General features: G+C 44.7%; 1 protein-coding gene across 4 annotated transcripts in view; it reads left to right on the forward strand.

Moving 5' to 3' along the window:
- The first annotated feature begins 5,583 nt into the window (after positions 1-5,583).
- Positions 5,584-22,764, forward strand: part of LOC105489137 (lysine demethylase 4C) — a 416,176-nt gene continuing 398,995 nt past the window's right edge. For all 4 annotated transcript variants that reach the window (XR_011612551.1, XR_011612550.1, XM_071077763.1 and 1 more), the window contains exon 1: positions 5,584-5,713. The gene's annotated coding sequence lies outside the window, so the exon portion shown is untranslated. The remainder of the gene's footprint in view (positions 5,714-22,764) is intronic.

Genomic DNA, 22,764 nt, shown 5'->3' on the forward strand with positions numbered 1-22,764 from the left:
TTTTAAGTTCATGCCTGAGGTGGAGGAGCATTTTATCCCTCAGTGATGAAAGATGTCCTGTGATATTCCAGGCACTCTATGATCATTAATGGAAGAAGTGTGCTTGGACTGAAACCCATGCCTCACCCTAGTTCTAGGGGACCACCAAGGAGTCAGAAATAGCAGCTGCTTTTGATCTGAGCCCTGATGTAACTACAATACTAATCAGTGTCTCAAGAAGTTCCTCTCCTTCTACCCCAACGGATGGCTTGGTTGACTCTGGCACAAATCCTAATCCTTATCAGGAATGGCCATGATAAGCTCACCTAGAGCAGAACTTCTTCCTAGACCATCTTTCCAATGACAAGGATTTCATGGACCTAAAACTTTTCTTCCACCTCTTATTTCTGAAAGTCTTCCAACTCAGGCCTAAGAGTAAGCATACCTGGCATTTACCTGAAATAATGGACTTGTTCCGTGATTATTAAATCTATAAACACTGACCTCTATCTTTCATTTGTAGTGTCTTGGTCTATTTCGTGGTGCTATAACAGGATACCACAGACTGCGTAATTTATTTTTATTATTATTTTTAATTGAGATGGGGTCTTGCTATGTTGCTCAGGCTGGTGTTGAACTCCTGGGTTCAAGTGATCCTCCTGCCTCAGACTGCCAGAGTGCTGGGATTACAGGTGTGAGATATCTCACCTGGCAGACTGGGTAATTTATAATGAACAGAAATTTATTGGCTCACAGTTCTTGAGGCTAGAAAGTCCAAGACTGAGGGGCTGTATTAGGTGAGGGACTTTGTGCTGCATTATCCCATGGCAGAAGGACAAAGAACAAGAGAGAAGGGGATGAACCCATTCCTGCAATTATGGCATTAACTCATTAATGAGGGCAGAGCCCTCATGGACTAATCACCTCTCATTTTTCCTGTATAAATAACATGCAAATTTGATAAAGGTAAAGGTAAATAAAAACAGTATTATTATCATTCAATGCTTTTTTTTTTTTTTTTTTTTTTTTAGACGGAGTCTTGCTCTGTCACCCAGGCTGCAGTGCAGTAGTGCAGTGGTGATATCTTGGCTCAATGCAACCTCCGCCTCCGGGGTTCATGCCATTCTCCTGCCTCAGCCTCCCGAGTATCTGGGACTACAGCCGCCTGCCACCGTGCCTGGCTAATTTTTTTTTATTTTTAGTAGAGATGGGGTTTTACTGTGTTAGCCAGGAAGGTCTTGATCTCCTGACCTCAGGTGATCTGCCCGCCTTGGCCTCCCAAAGTGCTGGGATTACAGGCATGAGCCACCGCACCCAGCCTCATTCAATTCTTTGTATGTCTTCTTTTCTTTCTCTTTCTTTCTTTCTTTCTTTCTTTCTTTCTTTCTTTCTTTCTTTCTTTCTTTCTTTCTTTCTTTTTCTTTCTTTCTTTCTTTCTTTTTTTTCTGAGATGGAGTTTTGCTCTTGTCATCCATGCTAGAGTGCAGTGGTGTTATCTTGGCTCACTGCAACCTCTGCCTCCCAGATTCAAGCGATTCTCATGCCTCAGCCTCCTGAGTAGCTGGGATTACAGGCACCCGCCACCATGCCCAGTTAATTTTTGTATTTTTAGTAGAGACAGGGTTTTACCATGTTATCCAGGCTGGTCTTGAACTCCTGACCTTAGGTGATCTACCTGCCTTGGCCTCCCAACATGCTGAGATTAGAGGCATGAGCCACCGCGCCCAGCTTGATTATTTATATTTGTAAAAAGTGTAGTGTACTTCAATAGATTCAAAATTAGACTATTATTTAGAAGTATATCAATTTGCAGCCAGGGCAGTGGCTCACACCTGTATTCTCACCACTTTGGGAGGCGGGAGGATCACTTGAGCCCAGGAGTTTGAGACTAGCCTCTACGAAAAAAATAAAAACATTAGCCAGGTGTGGTGGTGTGTGCTTGTAGTCCCAGCTGCATGGGAGGCTAAGGTGGCAGGATTGCATGATCCTAGGAAGTGGAGGCTGCAGTGAGCCATGATAGTGCCACTGCACTCCAGTCTGGGCGAGAGTCAAGATCCTGTCTCAAAGTCCAAAAAAAAAAAAAAAAAAAAAAAGGCAGCATATAAATTTGTTGCATTATATATATTTTAAGAAACTTGGCCGGGCGCGGTGGCTCAAGCCTGTAATCCCAGCACTTTGGGAGGCCGGGATGGGCGGATCACGAGGTCAGGAGATCAAGACCATCCTGGCTAACACGGTGAAACCCGGTCTCTATTAAAAAATACAAAAAACTAGCCGGGAGAGGTGGCGCGCGCCTGTAGTCCCAGCCACACAGGAGGCTGAGGCAGGAGAATGGCGTAAACCCGGGAGGCGGAGCTTGCAGTGAACTGAGATCCGGCCACTGCACTCCAGCCTGGGCGACAGAGCGAGACTCCGTCTCAAAACAAACAAACAAACAAAAAAAACCAAAAAAACAAGAAACTTACAAGTATTGGCCAGGCATGGTGGCTCACGTCTGTAATCTCAGCACTTTTGGAGGCGGAGGCTAGCGGATCACTTGAGCTCAGGAGTTTGAGACCAGCCTGGCTAATGTGGCGAAACCCTGTCTACAAAAAATACAAAAATTAGGCCAGGCATGGTGGCTCATGCCTGTAATCCCAGGACTTTGGGAGGCCGAGGTGGGTGGATCATGAGGTCAGGAGATCAAGACCATCCTGGCTAACACAGTGAAACCCTGTCTCCACTAAAAATACAAAAAATTAGTCAGGTGTGGTAGCACGCGCCTGTAGTCCCAGCTACTTGGGAGGCTTAGGCAAGAGAATCACTTGAACCCAGGAGGCGGAGGTTGCAGTGAGCTGAGATCGCGCCATTGCACTCCAGCCTGGGCGACAGAGCGAGACTCTGTCTGAATTAAAAAAAAAAAAAAAAAAAAAAAATAGCTGGGCATTATGGCACATGCCTGTAATGTCAGCTACTCAGGAGAATGAGGCATGAGGCACAAGAATTGCTTGAACCTGGGAGGTCAAAGCTGCAGTGAGCTGAGACGGCGCCACTGCACTTCAGCCTGGGCAACAGAGCAAGAATCTGTCTCGAAAAATAAAATAAAATAAAATAAAAACAAGTATTGTCTCCAAGGTTATCTGATAATCTGGACATTAGTTCCCATTACATATAAACTTCAAGGGGAATCTATGTATTGTTTATACAGCCTTCCATTAATATATTGCAATTGGGATTTAAAAAATAGAATCTAAATAAAGAATTTACTATATGGCTAAAATGTTTTCATGATAATTCAGAATATGGGGGTATTTTGATACATTAGGGACACAACGCTGCTCTCAGTGCCACGAGTCCAGTTGATTTTCTAGTAGGCTGTCTTCAATTTCCAGACTGTGAAGCACTTAATAGATTCACACAGTGCTTTCCATCTTTTGAAGTGTTTTGACATTTTATCTTCCTTAAAATTAAAAAGTGCTCAGTGAAGTCCGCAAGGTTAGTATATCCACTTTAGTTCTTCAGGTTAAAAAAAGTGATACTCTAATTCACAATGGTAAAGAAATGTTATTTGTGCATCTGCAAATTCTGAAGAAAATGGATTTCAGGTTTCCAGATTTTTTATTTTGGTGCACAAGATTGCTATTATAATATAGCATATGGCTTCCAAAAGACCCTAGCTGTTTGATTGTGGGCATATTAATCTCTATGCTTCAGTTTCCACATCTGTAACAATGAGGTATTAACAGTATCTATTCATTGAATTATTATATTTAGTTAATACATGTGAAGCTCTTAAGACAGTGTCTACCTCACTATAAGTTATAAATAAATGTTGGGCTGCATATTTATTATCTGAGCATATCCAATTTACTTGTAAGGATGGCTGGGATCCTGACAATACACGCACACATTTGGAAAATTCCCAGTTGAGTATACGTTAGGCAAGTTCAGAAGTGTGTGTGGCCGGGTGCAGTGGCTCACGCCTGTAATCCCAGAACTTTGGGAAGCCGAGGCGGGCGGATCACCTGAGGTCAGGAGTTCGTGACCAACCTGGCCAACATGTCGAAACCCTGTCTCTCCTGAAAATACAAAAATTAGCTGGGCGTGGTTGTGGGCTCCTGTAATCCCAGCTACTTGGGAGGCTGAGGCAGGAGAATCTCTTGAACCCGGCAGGCGGAGGTTGCAGTGAGCCGAGATCACGCCACTGCACTCCAATTTGGGCGACAGAGCAAGACTCCGTCTCAAAAAAAAAAAAAAAAAAGTGTGTGTTTGGGTAGCAGAACTTTGTTTTTAACAACTAAAGAAATATGGTGACCCAATTATCCCGTTAGCCTTAGCTCAATTAACCACATTCCTTCTGTCCTCACAATGTTCATCCCAGTGAGAAACGAGTTCAAGGGCGTGGTAAATGGTGTCGATATATTTTTAAAAAGCTGATATCAGTATAATGTAACAGAAAATTCATCATATTAGACAGCCCAGCTTTGCTCACTGGTGTGAAGATATGCCTAATCTTTCTTAGCTAAGACGTTAGAGTAAGTGCCACAAGGGACCCAGCTGGGAGCTCTGCAGGAAGTTTAAAAAAAAAAAAAATCATTCAGCTTTGCAAAACATCTGATGCTCAACCATCTGTCTTCTGCAGTACAGGGGCTTAAGGTCTGGTTGGTTCCTTCTGACACCTCAGAAGGCGGAGTTACAGAGGAGAAGCAACAAGTTGTAGGACGTTAACTTATCTAAGTCTCAGACGCTGGAGGCACCTGCATTTCTAGTCACTTCAGTTCAGGCCAAATTGTTATCAACTCTAGTTTTTGAGGGACCGCCAGCCCGGGATTCCTATTTGGGTCACCTCTGTGCCTCCTTAAGAGCACACTTGGGCGGGTCGGGGCGGGACGTGCTCGGTGAAGGGTGACTCGAACACCGGACAGTTTCGCTTCCAGAGGCTGACAAAACGCTCCTGCTCGGTAGTTACTTGTTAAAGGTTTGGGACACGCAGATACTCTTCGACCATTCGGGATCTCCCTTTGTGGGAAGGAGGCTCAGAGGTCCCGGCCACCGGGTGAAGGGAGAACAGGCACACAGCGCTGTCATTGCCGGACAGCTGCGAGCCCCGACTTTCTCGCCAGGCTCTCCAGGACATTCCGAGGCTCCACCCCTGGCAACGCCACGCTGACGTTCGCGCGTCGGAGGCCGCCATAGGTGCGCGTCGGAGCCCAGGAGGACGTGTGGCGCGTGGACTACATCAGGTCCAGCCCTGCGGGACCCCAGCAGGCGCTTCCGGGCAAGGTTCTGTGCACCTGTTTTCTCCTTCTACGCGAGTACCTTCCCCCTCCGGAAAGAATGGGATATGCCTGTGTCCAAAGGACAAGAAGATGCGAACCAGCAAGCCCAAGTTAACCAAAGCGCGGAAGTTGAGCCCAAACCAAGAGCGTGCCGGGCACCTTTAAGCTGTTTGTAAGCTCACGTGATTCACCAAGTGCTGGCCCCAGCGGTCACGTGACGGCGCGCGCGCCCTCGCGCAGGGAGAGCCGGCGGTGCGCGCGCCTTCGCCGCTGCCTCCCACCCACCGCCTCGACGGGAGGGTGAGGCGCGGCGCAGTGATCGGGCGGCCGGGGTCCTGTGCGCGTGCGCAGCGAACAGCTGTCACCTAGTGCGGAACAAGTCTTCCGAATTTCCCAAATCTCCCTGGGCCGGAGGCCACTGTCTTCTTCTTTTCCTCCTCCACCGGGTCGTGCTCTCGCCCCAACCCGCGCGCCAGGTAACCGCTTTTCCGGAGTCCGGAGGACGGGGCGGGGGGAGGGGCTGGAGAGGTCTTCCCGGCACTGCCCCCCTCCGCGTGGGGCACGGGGGTGCTGGCGTCCGGGCGAGCGGCGACGCCGGGGCAGAGACGCTCCGTCCGTGACTGCCGCGACTGTCACGCTGGGGAGGGAGCGGCCGGCCGCGGCCGCAGGGGAGGGATGCGGGGGCCGGTGACAGCCCGCTCCGACCCTTACCGAGGTTCGGTGCCCGCGCTCGCCGTTTTCCCTGGATCCGGAGTCGGGGTCGCCTCCTTGGGGCACAGGAGCGCTCGGGCGGTCCGGGGATGCGGACCTCTTAACGCCCCCAGTCGGTCTGTGGCTGACTCCAGGAAGGCCGGGCCTGGTGCACCCTTCGGGGCCCTCCCTTCCCTGGGAGTGTCACGACCCGCGGGGTGAGGGTGGGAGCTCCTCTCTTGACCACCCGTTGCAGGCAGTCAGCCCGTCATTCGGGGTCATCTTCAGCCCTCGCGGCTGTCCTTTTGGTGTTTCTTTCCCCCGGCATGGGGCCATTTCTTCTTGCAGTGCATGGAGGAACCATGATGCGGTGTAGACAGCGGGTGCTTAATAAATGCGAGTTGGATTAGGGCGCGTGGACTGCCAGGCACAGAACGTGGCGTGCAGTGGGGACGTGGAGGAGGGAGCCACACAGGCCGGGGCTGCAGGCTGGAGCTTGGGGTTTTCCTGCGTGCTCTGCCAGTAAAGCCAGCAGGCGGGATTCAGATGCTTTCCGCGTGGACTCGATGCTCGGCTCCCTCTTCGCTGCGCGGTGCAAGCCTGCGCTGACTCGCTCTGATTGTGGGCGATTCCGGGAGGGGTTTTGTCAGGTTTCTTTTTCCGGAAGAGACAGGGTAAACTTTTTTTGCACTTGATAAACTAACCTCGAGAGGTGATTTATAAAGCACTGTTCGGAAATGTAGGTTAGAAAAGCAGAGTCACCTTTATCCCGGTGAAAGTTACTAGTAGGTTCCGGCCACTTAGGTTCACACTAAACTTTGCCCTATTTTCACCCATTTCAGTTTGCGGTATTTAAAAAAATGTTTAAATTCCGGGCAACTTGGCTTTACTGTTTCTATGGCAACGGTGACTGATATTCTCATTTCGAAGTGCTGTGGTTGAAAACTAGTGTTTTTAATTTTTAAAGATCCATTTTTTACTAGCAAGCAGTCGGCTCTCCTTTGCGATTATCGCTTGTTTTCTTACCTTGCTGGCTTCCGCGCATCCCTCCCATAGTTTGTTTTGGAACGGATTACACGGTTGTTCGGGTTTTTAGGTCCTTTTTCTCCCAATTTCAGTGTTATGAAGAGTTTTCACGTAAGCTTTTACTGTACCCCACAAACTTGGTAATGCAGTACAATTTAAACCGAAGTCTTACTTCTTTTTATTAACAGACTTTAGTCAGTTGCTTTTCTAAAGTTGAAAATCAGGCCGGGAGCCGTGGCTCCTTGTGCCTGTAATCCCAACACTTTGGGAGGCCGAGGAGGGTGGATCACCTGAGGTCAGGAGTTCAAGACCAGCCTGGCCAAAATGGCGAAACCCTGTCTCTACTAAAAATCCAAAAATTAGCCGGGTGTGGTGGCGGGCGCCTGAAATCCCAGATGAGATAGGAGAATCACTTGAACCCGAGAGGCGGAGGTTGCAGTGAGCCGAGATGCGCCACTGCACTCCAGCCTGGGTGACAGACTGAGACTCCATCTCAAACAAAAAAAGTAAAAATACAAATAAATAAATAAACAAATAAAAATAACTTTTAGTAAATGAATAGTCTTGTGCAACCATCACTACAATGAATTTTTAAAATTTTTTTATCATCCCCAAAAGAAGCTATGTTCCTATTAGCTGTCATTGCCTAGTTCCCTCCAGTTCTCTCCCCTTCTATCCCTAGGCAACCACTAATCTGCTGTCTGTCTCAACAGATTTGGCTATTCTGGACATTTTATATATGTGGAATCATACACTATCTGGTCTTTTGTGAGTGACTTCTTTCACTTGGCATAGTGTTTTTTAAAGTTCATTCATGTTGCAGCCTGTATCAGTACTTCATTCCTTTTAATGGCTAATATTCTATTATGGATACATCACATTTTGTTTATTCATCAGTTAATAGACATTTGTGTTATCCCTACTTTTGGCTGAATAATGCTGCTATGAATATTTGTGAACTAGTTTTTGTGTGGGCATGTGTTTTCTTTACTCTTGGGTATATATATTTATAATTGGTGGGTTAAACATCTTCTGTTGAATGACTGCATGCATAAGGAGCGATAGTCTTGGGGAATACTCTTTCAATCCTTGAAGGATCCTGTTGACCTTTCCCTGCTCCATTACCAACTTCAGTTCTCTAAAGTGAGGCTTTATCCTATGGCTAGTGCTGTGTTTTCTTTTTCTGGATGTCTTTTTTTTTTTTTTTTTTTTTTTTGAGATGGAGTCTCACTCTGTGCCAATGGCACGATCTCGGCTCACTGCAACCTCCACCTCCCAGGTTCCAGCGATTCTCCTGCCTCAGCCTTCCCAGTAGCTGGGATTACAGGCACCCGCCATCATGCCTGGCTAATTTTTGTGTTTTTGTAGAGACAGGGTTTTACCATGTTGGCCAGGCTGGTCTTGAACTCCTGACCTCAGATGATCTGCCCACGTCAGCCTCCCAAAGTGCTGGGATTATAGGCGTGAACCTCTGCGCCTGGCCTCTGGATGTCATTATTAAGATCATCCTGTTCTTCTTTTTTTTTTTTTTTTGGAGACAGGGTCTAACTCTGATGCCCAGGCTGGAGTGCAACAGTGGCACAGTTTCGGCTCACTGCAACCTCTTTGCCTCCTGTGCTCTGGCAATCCTCCAGCCCCAGCCTCTCAAGTAGGTGGGACTACAGGTGCATGCCATCATGCCTGGCTAATTTTTCTGGTCTTGCCATGGTACCCAGGCTGGTCTCAAACTCCTGGGCTCAAGCAGTCTGCCTGCCTCAGCCTCCCAAAGTGCTAGGATTACAGGTGTGAGCCACTGCACCTGGCCTGATCATCCCTTCCTGTTAGCACAGTCTTTATACTGCTCATGGTTATTCCCTTGATATTCACTTATTTGCTCTATATTTATTAGGGATATAGTGATAAGACACGTACATTCTGTGCTTTGATTAAGCTCAATATCTACTGAAAAATTTATGTTCCCTTTTGTTAAATATTAATATTTAATGTTTCTCCCCCAACCTCTTCTTTTTTCTTTTTCTTTTTTTTTTTTGAGACAGAGTCTCCCTCTTTCACCCAGGTTGGAGTGCAGTGGTGTGATCTTGGCTTACTGCAATCTGCATCCTCCAACTCCCTGGAGCAATGCTCCTCCTCAGCCTCCCCAGTAGCTGGGATTACAGGCATGTGCCTCCACGCCCAACTAATTTTTATGTATTTTTAGTAGAGAGAGGGTTTCACCATGTTGGCCAGGATGGTCTCGATCTCCTGACCTTGTGATCCGCCCGCCTCGGCCTCCCAAAGTGCTGGGATTACAGGCGTGAGCCATCATGCCCGGCCATTTTTCTTTTTTTTTATTATACTTTTAAGTTCTAGGGTACATGTGCACAATGTGCAGGTTTGTTACATAGGTATACATGTGCCATGTTGGTTTGCTGCACCCATCAACTCATTATTTACATTAGGTATTTCTTCTAATGCTATCCCTCCCCCAGCGCCCCACCCCCCAACAGGCCTCGGTGTGTGATGTTCCCCTCCCTGTGTCCATGTGTTTTCATTGTTCCTTCTTTTTTTTTCAATTAAAAAAATTCTTTTTGTAGAGATGGGATCTCACTGTGTTGCCCAGGCTAGTCTCAAAATTCTGGGCTCAAGTGATCCTCTTGCCTTGACTTCCCACAGTTCTGGGATTACAGGTGTGAGCCACTGTGCTTGGCCTGCAAGCTCTATTTCTGATATGAATTTCTTAGGAGGTATATAATAAGGAGGTATATAATAAAGTCACTGTATGTTTTTTATCCCTACAAGTCTATACCATTTTGTGGAGCCTAAAATATAAATTTAAAATATTAGGTCATTGTCTTTTTTTTTTTTTTTTTTAAGCTGGAGTCTTGCTCTTGTTGTCCAGACTGGAGTGCAGTTGCGTGATTCCGGCTCACTGCAACCTCCGCCTCCTGGGTTCAAGCCATTCTCCTGCCTCAGCCTCCCAAGTAGCTGGAATTACAGGCGCCCGCCACCATGCCCAGCTGATTTTTGTATTTTTAGTAGAGACAGGGTTTCACCATGTTGGCCAGACTGCTCTCGAATTCCTGACCTCAGGTAATCCACCTGCCTCAGCCTCCCAAAGTACTGGGGGATTACAGGCATGAGCCACCACACCCGGCCAGGTCATTGTCTTTTTTACTCCCCCACCCCCTAAAGATTCCCTACTTCCTCATCCTCCTTACCCTTCGGGGGTTACGACCTTCTAAATCCACACTTGCTGGGCCTAATCCTTTCCCCATATTAACAGTCAGAATAATTCCTTTAAGGAAGCCTATCCCCCCTGCTCCTGCTTCAAGGCTGTTTTCTCTAGGGAACAACTCCTAATTATCAGCTCTGTGTGTGACTCTGCCCAGCCAGTCTCCTTCCTACCAAACTCATCTTTCTTCCTAGTTCCCTGAATGGGCTTGGTACTCTGCCCATGCTGTTGTTCCCTGTGCCTGGACTGCTACTACCCCAGTTGCACTTCTTTGGTTGATTCCATCTCACCCTTCAGGAAGCTCAGCTCAGTTGTCAACGTCTTCAAGTTAGTCATCCCTCAATCCTGCACACTGGCCATAGCAGCATTCTGTAGTCTCCTTCATAGTCTTAAGTAATCATGCCATTACTTATGTACCTCTCTTCCCTTCCTACCTTCATGCATGCTCACAGAAAGGTTCCCACAAAAATATTGACAGTAGTTGGTAACTTCTGGGTGATGGAATTGTGGGTAATTTGTTTCCTTTGTGTTTATGAGCATTTTCTAAATTTTCTCTTATGAATTATTGTTACCTTTGTGAACAAGTAAGTGAATAAAAATTCATGTTTGTTAGAAAAGCTGGGAAACAGGAGAAGATAGAGGAAAAAGAAAAATAATCATTGTTGCCATTTTCACATTGGAGAATTCACTTTTTTTTTTTTTTTGGATATGGAGTTTCCCTCTTGTTGCCCAGGCTGGAGTGCAAATGTAGTGATCTTGGCTCACCGCAACCTCCGCCTCCGAGTTTCAAGCAGTTCTCCTGCCTCAGCCTCCTGTGTAGCTGGGCTTACAGGCATGTGCCACCATGCCCGGCTAATTTTTTATTTGTAGTAGAGACGGCAGTTTCTCCATGTTGGTCAGGCTGGTCTCGAACTCCCGACCTCGGGTGATCTGCCCACCTCGGCCTCCCAAAGTGCTGGGATTGCAGGCATGAGCCACTGCTCCCGGCCATAATGCACTTTTAACAGTTTTTGTTTTGTTTTAATAACTTAGATGAGATTTTGTTATAGTTTCAGCATCAAGCTTTTATTACATTTTAGCTATTTCTCGTATTACTCAGAGACTTCTAGAGAATGGTAGGAGTACTTACAATAGGCTACCCAGTTGGAATTTCTGATGCTGAAATTCAGCTAATTCTTAGAGAACAGAATATAGCATTAGATATATGTAGCATAGAACAGAATATAGACTATTAGGGTATGAGCACTAAGTGCTAAATAACTGTTTTCCCTTTTTCCTTGAAAAATGTCCTAATTGGTTGATTTGTATGTTTCATAGTACAAAGATTCCCCTTGCACCGTTGCTCATTATTTGCACTGTTTGTTTTATTTTTGATGGGTGGTTTATTCTGCATAGTAGTGGATACAATTCTTCAGTAGATTAACTTGTACCATGTGCCATACACTGTGTCAGATGTGGACAGCAGTGAACACAATAGGCTAGATTCCCTATGATTTCATAGAAATGGGTTATTTTAAGAGTATGAATGTTTAGTTATACTGTTGCACGGTATACTGTTCAGATACACATGGTATTTCAGCTGCTATGGTATTTATGAGCCGCTACTGCATAAAGTCTCAAATTTATTCTGAATTCTTCTGGTTTTATATTGTATATTACTATGGGTGGATGTTTAAGGAACAGAATGATGAGTCATCAAAGCGTTTGTGCTAATGACTTCTTTTTTTATATCTCCATCCAGTTCCAGGTATTAATTTGGCATCTCTACTTGTTAACTATAACAAATGGAACTCTGATCTTTCCTCTCAGCTCTGCTTCTCTGGGATTTCTCATGCATCTCATCTCATTTCATTGCTCACTCATTTCATTATGAGTTATCCAACACTTTATGGTTCCTCAGCCCTCACATCCAAAGTATCACTTACACCTTGTCACTTTTGCTTCAGGAATAATACTGGTATCCTACCATTCACTCCCAGCCTCCCTCCAATCTCTTTTCAGCCTGTTCTTTAAAATGCCTATTGGATTATTCTCATAGGCCTCAGGATATTTAAAATTCCTGCCATATCTCTTTCTACCCCAAGCTCCACCCAAGTCTTATCTAGATGGTTCTTCATTTTCTCTCTACTTATTGGCTTTTCTTTTCTTCAAACTGTATACAACTTTCTGAATGTGCCGTTTTTTGCCTGACTGATTTCTCCTCTCATTTTCCCCCTTTTCATACATCTTTCTGAGCTCTACTTGAATGTACTTCTTCAGAGAAACCTGACCTGTTTACTCATTTCTCTTCTCCGATTAAATCAGCTTCCCTAATGATGATCTATCTTAATTCCCTGTATTTTTCCCTAACACTTAGTGGTTTATAATCGTGTATTTATGTGATTATTTGATTGTTTCTACCCTGTAAAGATTCCACAAGGGCAGAGACTAAGTATTTTTATTCCCTTCTATTACTTCTGTATAGCACACTGTTGCCTCACCAGCACTATAGTATAGGTGCTCAACAAACATTTGTTGCACAAATTAATGACTTTTACATATATGCAACAATAGAAACTGTAAAACCAGGACACACATTGGGAAATACATCTTACCCATCATGACCCAACACACACAAGTATATAAAATTGAAACAAAAGTTTCACAAAACTTTACCACCTGTGCTGTACTCTATTTTCTTTTTTTTTTTTTTTCGGGGGGATGGAGTCTTGCTCTGTCACTGAGGCTGGAGTGCAGTGGCATGATCTTGGCTCACTGCAACCTTCACCTCCTGGGTTCAAGTTATTCCCCTGCCTCAGTCTCCCGAGTAGCTGGTACTACAGGGGTGCGCCACCACACCAGGCTAATTTTTGTACTTTTAGTAGAGATGGGGTTTCACCATGTTGGCCAGGCTAGTCATGAACTCCTGACCTTGGTAATCCACCCACCTCAGCCTCCCAAAGTGCTGGGATTATAGGCATGAGCCACTGTGTCTGGCAAAGTAAATATTTTAAAATATATGAAAATATATTCTGTAGATTGAGTATTCCTTATCTGAAATACATGAATTTTGGATTTTTTTCAGATTTGGGAATATTTGCGTTATATTTACAGTTGAGCATCTGTAATCTGAGAATTTAAAATCTGAAATGAGCATTTACTTTGAGTGTCATGTTTGCCCTCAAAACTTTCAGATTTTGGAGTATTTCGGATTTTTGGATTGGAGATGCTCAACTTATATATGATAATCATACAAAAAGCTATCATTTTAAGTATTGATTTGCTGTTTACTGGGAAAGAACGGGAAAACTTTTGAAATTAGAACTGTCAGAGTTAGGACAGTTGGCCCCCTTTGGTGAGGGTCTCTTTGTGGGACATTTTATGGGAGTTCATAGTCCTGCTCCCACTTTTAGCATTGCACATTTAGAAATAAGAACTTTTCCAGTTGACCGAGAGTGTCAGGCACTGGAAGACTAATGTCTTCAGCGTCGTTCCCTAGTTAAACTGGCAAGAAGAACTAGAACCTGGATCCGAAGTGCTGTGTCTGCTCATTAGGGCTCTTTCTAGAAAGTCTTGGTCCCTGGGAAAGCATGTAAATGATCACACATTGTTTGGTGACAGGTGGGCCCCAGCTGATGGGTAGTGTTGAACAGGATTTTTTTTTTTTTTTTTTTTTTTTTAACCTGCTGGGTTTCCCTGACCCTTGAGCATTCACCTCTGCTTATAAGAACATTCTTCTCTGCCAGTGCGCTTTCTCTTGTTGAGCAAGGTTAAAGAAGCAGATACATTCCTTCATTTGGCTCCCTTTTTTCCTCCATCTTTTCATTCGTTTTTGTACTAGATGTTTGTTTAAATTCCAGTCCCGAGGACATGCTTTGTCTGATCATTAGTATATTGTTGATTCTGTTCTGTTTTGAGAGTCCATCAGATACTTTGAATGGTCGCAGGCATCCCTTTGAATGGGTGAACTGAAGTGTTTTTTTTTTTTTTTTTTTTTTTTTTGCAGGTAGGCGGGTAGTTTATTTAACTTTCTTTCTTTTTTTCTTTCTTTTTTTTTTTTTTTTTTGAGACGGTGTCTTGCTCTGTCACCCAGGCTGGAGTGCAGTGGCATGATCTCGGCTCACTGCAACCTCTGCCTCCCGGGTTCAAGCGATTTTTCTGCCTCAGCCTCCTGAGTAGCTGGGACTACAGGCGCCTGCCACCATGCCTTGCTAATTTTTGTATTTTTAGTAGAGATGGGGTTTTGCCGTTTTTAGTAGAAATGGGGTTTTGCCATGTGGTCCAGGCTGGTCTTGAACTCCTGACCTCAGATGACCTGTCCGCCTCAGCCTTCCAAAGTGCTGGGATTATAGGCGTGAGCTGCTGTGCCCGGCCATCTATTTAACTTTCAAAAAGGAATCTTTCCCTAAAATTTGGGCACGTAAAGTGATACCTCTCAGTCTATAATATTCAGGCAGCTTTCGTTAGCAGGAAGAATCTGGCCCTGAGATAGGTAAATTAATTTTCCTTTTTTGATAATTTTTATGTATTTTTCTAAATTTGTATTATGTATACACATATAATATTTCTTTTATTATTTTCAAATAGGCAGTACAAGGTGTATAACAAGATATAAAATTCAGAAGGTATGAAAGGGTAAAATGTACGTGGTTCTCACTTTTAGCCTTTAGACAGCTAGTTCCCTTCTTCCGGTAAACCCCTGTTAAGGTTTCTTTTAGGGAATTTTAGAGATATTCTAATAAATTTATGTTTATGTTTAAATTTTTTTTTACACAAATGGTTGTCTTCATGCTCCCTCACTCCTCAATAACTCAATGTGTATTTCCTACATTTTTCTCTGTAACTGCGGTATATCTATCAAAATCAGGAAATTAACACTGATATATTACTGTCATCTAATTTTTAGATTCTTCGTATTTCACTGTTTGTTATAGTAATTAATGTTCTTGGTAGCAAAACTATCCAGTGCAGAATTGTGCAATGTATATTCTTGTTTTAGTTCTTTTAAGCATCCTTCAATCTCAAATATGGATTTGAGAAGGATTTTCATGATCTTGATTTTATTTTTCCTTGATCTTCATGGTCTTGATTTTCATGATCTTGGCACTTTTTGTTTTTCTTTCTTTTTTTTTTTAAAGATGGAGTTTCTCTCTGTTGCCCGGGCTGGAGTGCAATCTCGGCTCGCTGCAACCTCCGCCTCCCGGGTTCAAGCAATTCTACTGCCTCAACCTCCCGAGTAGCTGGGACTACAGGTGCCCGCCACCACGTCTGGGTAATTTTTGTATTTTTAGTAGAGGTGGGGTTTCACCCTGTTGACCAGGCTGGTCTCGAACTCCTTACCTCACTTGATCTACCTACCTCGGCCTCCCAAAGTGCTGGAATTACAGGCGTGAGCCACTGCACCTGGCCTGGAGTTTGTTCATTTTAAAAAGGAAATTTTCATCAATACTCTTAAATGAAGCTGGTTTGCAGTTTTCTTGGGTCGTTTTTAAGTTTTGTTACTCATTTTAGGCTTCTTAAGAAAGGATTTCTAAGCTTGCTATTTTTTTTTTCCACACATTCTGGAACATCTTAAATAACATGTCATACATTTCTGAAAAATTGATCAGAATTCTTTACCTAGTGGAGAGAAGATTTGTTTCTTGTTTAGTGGGCCTTGGTGTGAACTTTTTTCTTTTTTTCTTCTCTTTTCTTTTTTTGGCAGCTGGAGAGCCTAGCAAAGAGGTCAGTTATATTTGGGATCTGGGTCCGGGATACAAAACTTGCAGTCAGTTCATTGCACTTATTTGCTGTTTGACCTTAGAAAATTTATTTCCATTTCTGAGCCTTGGTTTCATCATTTCTCAGATGGGAATAATCACAGCCTGCTAACATCATAGAGAACTTTTAAGAATGAAAATGAAGTAATATATGTTAAAGCACAGTAAAGAACCAAGCAAATGCAAGACTTTTTAAATAAGAAGGTTCTTTTTAATAAGATGTCAGGCCGGGCGCGGTGGCTCACGCCTGTAATCCCAGCACTTTGGGAGGCCGAGACGGGCGGATCACGAAGTCAGGAGATCGAGACCATCCTGGCTAACACGGTGAAACCCCGTCTCTACTAAAAAATACAAAAAACTAGCCGGGCGAGGTGGCGGGCGCCTGTAGTCCCAGCTACTCGGGAGGCTGAGGCAGGAGAATGGCGTGAACCCGGGAGGCGGAGCTTGCAGTGAGCTGAGATCCGGCCACCGCACCCCAGCCTGGGTGACAGAGCGAGACTCCGTCTCAAAAAAAAAAAAAAAAAAAAAAAAAAAAAAAGAAAAAAAAAAAAAATAAGATGTCAGTACTCGAGTTGTCAATGAGGATAGCTCTCAGTGTTATGCTACTGAAGGAGTTTGTGTAGATGGACAGTGCCTCCTTCAGCTCCAAGAGCAAGCACATGGAGAAAGGGTCAGTGGAGACATTTGTTTTGCTATTTAACAACAAAGAAAAATTATGAATTAGACAAAATGTAGTCTAGATAGAATTTATTTTTGTGAACATTAGTAAGGGTTTGGTCATGTATTTATTAAAACCATGTGTTAGGCCAGGCCTGGTGGCTCATGCCTATAATCACAACACTTTGGGAGGCTGAGGCGGGTGGATCACCTGAGGTCAGGAGTTTGAGACCAGCCTGGCCGACATGACGAAACCCTGTCTCTACTACTAATACAAAAATTAACCGGGCATAGTGGTGCATGCCTGTTACCCCAGCTACTTGGGAGGCTGAGGCAGGAGAATTGCTTGAACCTGGGAGGCGGAGGTTGCAGTGAACTGAGATCGTGCCATTGCACTGCAGCCTGGGCAACAAGAGTGAAATTCTGTCTCAAAAAGAAAAAAAAAAAAAACTACCAAAAAAAATCCCCATGTGTTGTAAATCAAGGAAAAATGTTGGGTAACAGACTATGACTTTACTTTGTGCTTGTATCATGATTGTATTTAATTTTACTATAAGTTCGTTAAATATTTGAGACTCTGGGGAAATTAAACTTGTCAAACTGTCAACTTATCAGTTTGGATTTATGGTTTCCTATTTCATTTTGTAGATATTGAAAATACATTTAGATGTATTTTCATGTCAAGGAAGCTGTGTATTGGTATCAGGATTGAAGGAATACATGATCAACAAATACTTTTGCAAGTTTCAGTGTCACAGATTGCATATGGCATATGTCAAATTCATTTCCCTCAGGTTTGTTTTTTTTGACACATAGTTAACAAAAATTGTGCAAATTGCCATAATTCTCTAAAATAGTATTTCTTGCATTCATTAATAATGAAAAAAGCAAGGATGGTCAGATTATTTTGTTTGATGTTTTTCAACCTCTTTTTTTTTCAGTATAGACGATATCATATATGGTTTTTGAGATTTTGAATTTTTTTTTTTTTTTTTTTTGAGACGGAATCTCGCGATCTCGGCTCACCGCAACCTCTGCCTCCCTGGTTCAAGCAATTCTTCTGCCTCAGCCTCCAGAGTAGCTGGGACTACAGGTGCGTGCCACCACTTCCAGCTAATTTTTGTATTTTTAGTAGAGACGGGTTTTCACCATCTTGGCCAGGCTGGTCTCAATCCTCCTGACCTTGTGATCCACCCGCCTCAGCCTCCCAAAGTACTGGAATTACAGGTGTGAGCCACTGTGCCCAGCCATGAATCTTTTTTTTTTTTTCCTTTTTAAGAGATGAGGTCTCTCAAAGTTGCCCAGGCTGGTCTCAAACTCCTGAGCTCAGGTGATCCTCTTGCCTCGGCCTCCCCCTCCCAAAGTGCTAGGATTACAGGCGTGAGCCATTGCACCTGGCCTGATTGTGAATCTTTAGGAATAATTGGAAAGTTTGCATATTAAATTGTCTTGAATTATGTTTTCTGAGTATTTCAATTTTTAAAATTTGTTTATTTATTTATTTTTTGAGACAGAGTCTCGCTCTGTTGCCCAAGCTGGAGTTCAGTGCCATAACCTCTGCCTCCTGGGTTCAAGCGATTTCCTGCCTCAACCTTCTGAGTGGTTGGGTTTACAGGCATGTGCCATCACGGCCAGCTAATTTTGTGTTTTTAGTAGAGACGGGGTTTCTCCATGTTGGTCAGGCCTGGTCTCGAACTCACGACCTCAGGTGATCCACTCACCTTGGCCTCCCAAAGTGCTGGGATTACAGGCGTCAGTCACCGCGCCCGGCCAGTATTTCAATTTTTTTTTTTTTTTTTTTTTGAGACGGAATCTCGCTGTGTCGCCCAGGCTTGAGTGCAGTGGCCGGATCTCAGCTCACTGCAAGCTCTGCCTCCCGGGTTTTTACGCCATTCTCCTGCCTCAGCCTCCCGAGTAGCCGGGACTACAGGCGCCCGCCACCTCACCCGGCTAGTTTTTTGTATTTTTTAGTAGAGACGGGGTTTCACCGTGTTAGCCAGGATGGTCTCGAACTCCTGACCTCGTGATCCGCCCGTCTCGGCCTCCCAAAGTGCTGGGATTACAGGCTTGAGCCACCGCGCCCGGCCCAGTATTTCAATTTTAAGGCTTAGTTTTTATGTTTTAAACTAAGAATGAGTAGTTTATGTGGCCTCCCCTGAGTCCTTCTGATGGGACTAAAGAGACTGGGTAATCTCATAAAAGTCACAATATAGAATTGCTGGAAAGCAATGGTCCAGGCAACAGGTGGGTGCAGAGGCAGTGCAGTGTGCTAGTTGGTGAGGGGCTTGCTGCCCAGGCTGAGTGCTGGAGGGCCTCAGTGGGTGACCTGGGAGGTAGTTGCCAGGAAGCCACAGCAGGCCCAAGGGGTTGTGACCTACCTGGGAGACTCAGGTAGCCTTTGCAGGTGTTGGGAAGCCTCTCCCCATTTCAGCCACCATGAGGGAGACAGTGCAAGCCCAGCAGGCTTTTAGTGTGAACTCACAATCCTGTGGAATGCAAATTTTGGAAACTGTTGGAATGGCTTTGTTTGGCTGCCTTTTGTCTTTATCAATTCAGTTACATAAAAATAAGGATTTAGAAAATGAATGAGTTAGGTTTCTAAATTAATATTCATAGAACAGTCTGTTTTTCTTTTTTCTTTCTTTCGATACAGAGTCTTACTCTGTTGCCCAGGCTGGAGTGCAGTGGCGCGATCTCGGCTCACTGTAACGTCAACCTTCTGGGTTCAAGCAATTCTGCCTCAGCCTCTCAAGTTGCTGGAATTACAGGTGGCTGCCACCACGCCCAGCTAATTTTTGTATTTTGGTAGAGACGGGGTTTCACCATGTTGGCTAGACTGGTTTGTGTTTTTTTTGAGACGGAGTCTCGCTCTTGTTGCCCAGGCTGGAGTGCAATGGCATGATCTCGGCTCACCACAACCTCTGCCTCCCAGGTTCAAGCGATTCTCCTGCCTCATCCTCCCAAGTAGCTGGGATGACAGGCATGCACCACCATGCCTGGTTAATTTTGTATTTTTAGTAGAGATGGGGTTTCTCCATGTTGGTCAGGCTGGTCTTGAATGCCCGACCTCAAGTGATCCATCCGTCTCGGCCTCCCAAAGTGTTGGGATTACAGGCATGAGCCACTGTTCCCAGCCGGCCAGGCTGGTCTTGAACTTCTGAGCTTAGGTGATCCACCCACCTCGGCCTCCCAAAGTGCTGGGATTATAGGCGTGAGCCACTTTGCCCAGCCAGAACAGTCTCTTTATCTGTTCAAGCAGAAATATTTGTTGGCATTGATTACGTAGATATTTGGTCCTGTCTGGACCCAAATTTTGGCGTAGTTTTGTAATTTTTCTAGAAGTGAGAATTAATTTAGTTTAGGTTTTTTTTTTTTTTTTTTAGGCGGAGTTTCACTGTTGTTGCCTAGGCTGGAGTGCAATGGCACGATCTCGGCTCACCACAACCTCTGCCTCCCAGGTTCAAGCAATTCTCCTGCCTCAGCCTCCCTAGTGGCTGGGATTATAGGCATGTGCCACCAGGCCCAGCTAATTTTGTATTTTTAGTAGAAATGAGGTTTCTCCATGTTGGTCAGGCTGGTCTCGAACTCCCGACCTCAGGTGATCCACTCGCCTCGGCCTCCCAAAGTGCTGGGATTACAGGCGTGAGCCACTGCGCCCGGCCTTTAATTCAGTTTTTTAAAGCACAAATTTACTGACAACTGTTCAGAATTTTTCTTTTTTTAACTTTTCATAAGGATCACATCTCATATCAGATACAGTGTTAGGTTTGCAAGTTTTAAAAAGTGATTTTAACAATCTTTGTAACTTTTTTCTTTTTTTTTGAGATGGAGTCTCGCTCTGTCGCCCAGGCTGGAGTGCAGTGGCACGATCTCGGCTCACTGCAAGCTCCACCTCCTGGGTTCATGCCATTCTCCTGCCTCAGCCTCCTGAGTAGCTGGGACTACAGGCGCCCCCACCATGCCCGACTAACTTTTTGTATTTTTAGCAGAGATGGGATTTCACCGCGTTAGCCAGGATGGTCTCGATCTCCTGAGCTCGTGATCCACCTGCCTCGGCCTCCCAAAGTGCTGGGATTACAGGCATGAGCCACTGTGCCTGGCCACAGATTTCTTATTTAGAATTATTGTTGTTTGTAAATTTTCTTGTCCCCTCCCCCACAGCCATTAATGGCATATTTATGTCGAGATTTGCTACCATATCAAAAGATATTGGTAGGGTGCATAATATACAAATAATTTTCCTTTTTTTTTTTTTTTTTGAAACAGAATCTCACTCTGTCACCCAGGCTGAGTGCAGTGGCATGATCTCGGCTCACTGCAAGCTCTGCCTCCCAGGTTCTCGCTATTCTCCTGCCTCAGCGTCCCGAGTAGCTGGGACTACAGGCGCCCGCCACCATGCCCGGCAATTTTTTTTTTTTTGTATTTTTAGTAGAGACCGGGTTTCTACTACATCCTGTTAGCCAGGATGATCTCGATCTCCTGACCTCGTGATCCGCCCGCCTCGGCCTCCCAAAGTGCTGGGATTACAGGCGTGAGCCACCGCACCTGGCACAAATTATTTTCTTTCAATTTTTTTCTTTTTCTTTTTTGAGACGAAGTTTCATTCTTTACCTATGCTGGAGTGAAGTGGCGCCATCTCAGCTCACTACAACCTCTGCCCCCTGGGTTCAAGCAGTTCTCCTGCCTCAGCCTCCTGAGTAGCTGGGATTCCAGGTGCGTGCCACCCCCCCATGCCTGGCTAATTTTTGTATTTTTAGTAGAGAAAGATTTCACCATGTTGGCCAGGCCGGTCCCAAACTCTTGACTGCAGGTGATCCACCCATCTGGGCCTCCCGAAGTGCTAGGATTACAGGTGTGAGCCACAGTGCCTGGCTTTTCTTTTTCTTTTTTTTTTTGACAAAGTCTCACTCTGTCACTCAGGCTAGAGTGGAGTGTTGAGATCATGGCACACTGCAGCCTCGACCTCCCAGACTCCAGTGATCCTCCTGCCTCAGCCTCCTGAGTAACTGGGATTACAGGTGCACACTACCATGGCTGGCTAATTTTTTAATTTTTTTGGAGAGACAGAGTCTCCCTATATTGCCCAGCCTCGTCTCGAACTCCTGAGCTTAAGCGATCCTCCTGCCTCAGCCTCCCATTGTGCTGGAATTACAAGCTGTGCCCAGCCACAGTGTGCAAATGCTACCATAAATTACCATTTTTAAAAAAACAGAAGCAGATACTTTAGACAAATTTATTAAATGCCAATGTCGTCGTCAATATTATAGTTTATGATTAATTAGAAGTTAAAGGTATTTTACCAAATGAGCTACACTTGATTGTCCATTTAATCTGTCAGTTTTATCTGTATAGGTATTCATAGGCCAGGTGTGGTGGCTCATGCCTATAATCCCAGCACTTCAGGAGGCTGAGATGGGTGGATCACTTAGGCCAGGAGTTTGAGACCAGCCTGGTCAACATGGTGAAATCTTGTTTCGACTAAAACAAAAATTAGCTGGATGTCATAGCGCATGCTTATAATTCCAGCTACTCAGGTCGCTGAGACAGGAGAATTGCTCGAACCCAGACGGAGGTTGCAGTAAGCCAAGACTGCACCATGGCACTCCAGCCTGGGTGACAGAGTGAGACTCTGTCTCAAAAAAAAAAAAAAAAGAAAATGTATAGGTATTCGTAGATGTGTTACTGGTTGTGTAATAGAGTAAGATTGGGGGAAGAGACCTAGGCAAGTTATTTCCTTTTTAAGGTCTTGGATACAAATGCATAACCAAACCCTAGGCATTTGTTTTATTTATTTTTATTATTTATTTGTTTATTTTTGAGACGGAGTCTTGCTCTGTCGCCCAGGCTGGAGTGAGAGTGGCACAATATTGGCTCACTGCAAACTCTGCCTCCTGAGTTCAAGCAATTCTCCTGTCTCGCCTCCTGAGTAGCTGGGACTACAGGCGCATGCCACTACATCTGGTTAATTTTTGTACTTTGAGTAGAGACGGGGTTTCACCATATTGGTCAGGCTGGTTTCGAACTCCTGACCTCAAGTGATCCACCTGCCTCCACTTCCCAAAGTGCTGGGATTACAGGTGTGAGCCACCGTGCCTGGCCACTCTAGACATTTACATTAAAGTAATGTAACAAAATACAATGAAGAAACAGTTTATAGTCCTCTGTTGGGGTTCACAGTCCTTCACTGGGCATGCAAGTTTGTCTT

Source organism: Macaca nemestrina, chromosome 14 (genome assembly GCF_043159975.1).
Source record: "Macaca nemestrina isolate mMacNem1 chromosome 14, mMacNem.hap1, whole genome shotgun sequence".
NCBI lineage: Eukaryota > Metazoa > Chordata > Mammalia > Primates > Cercopithecidae > Macaca > Macaca nemestrina.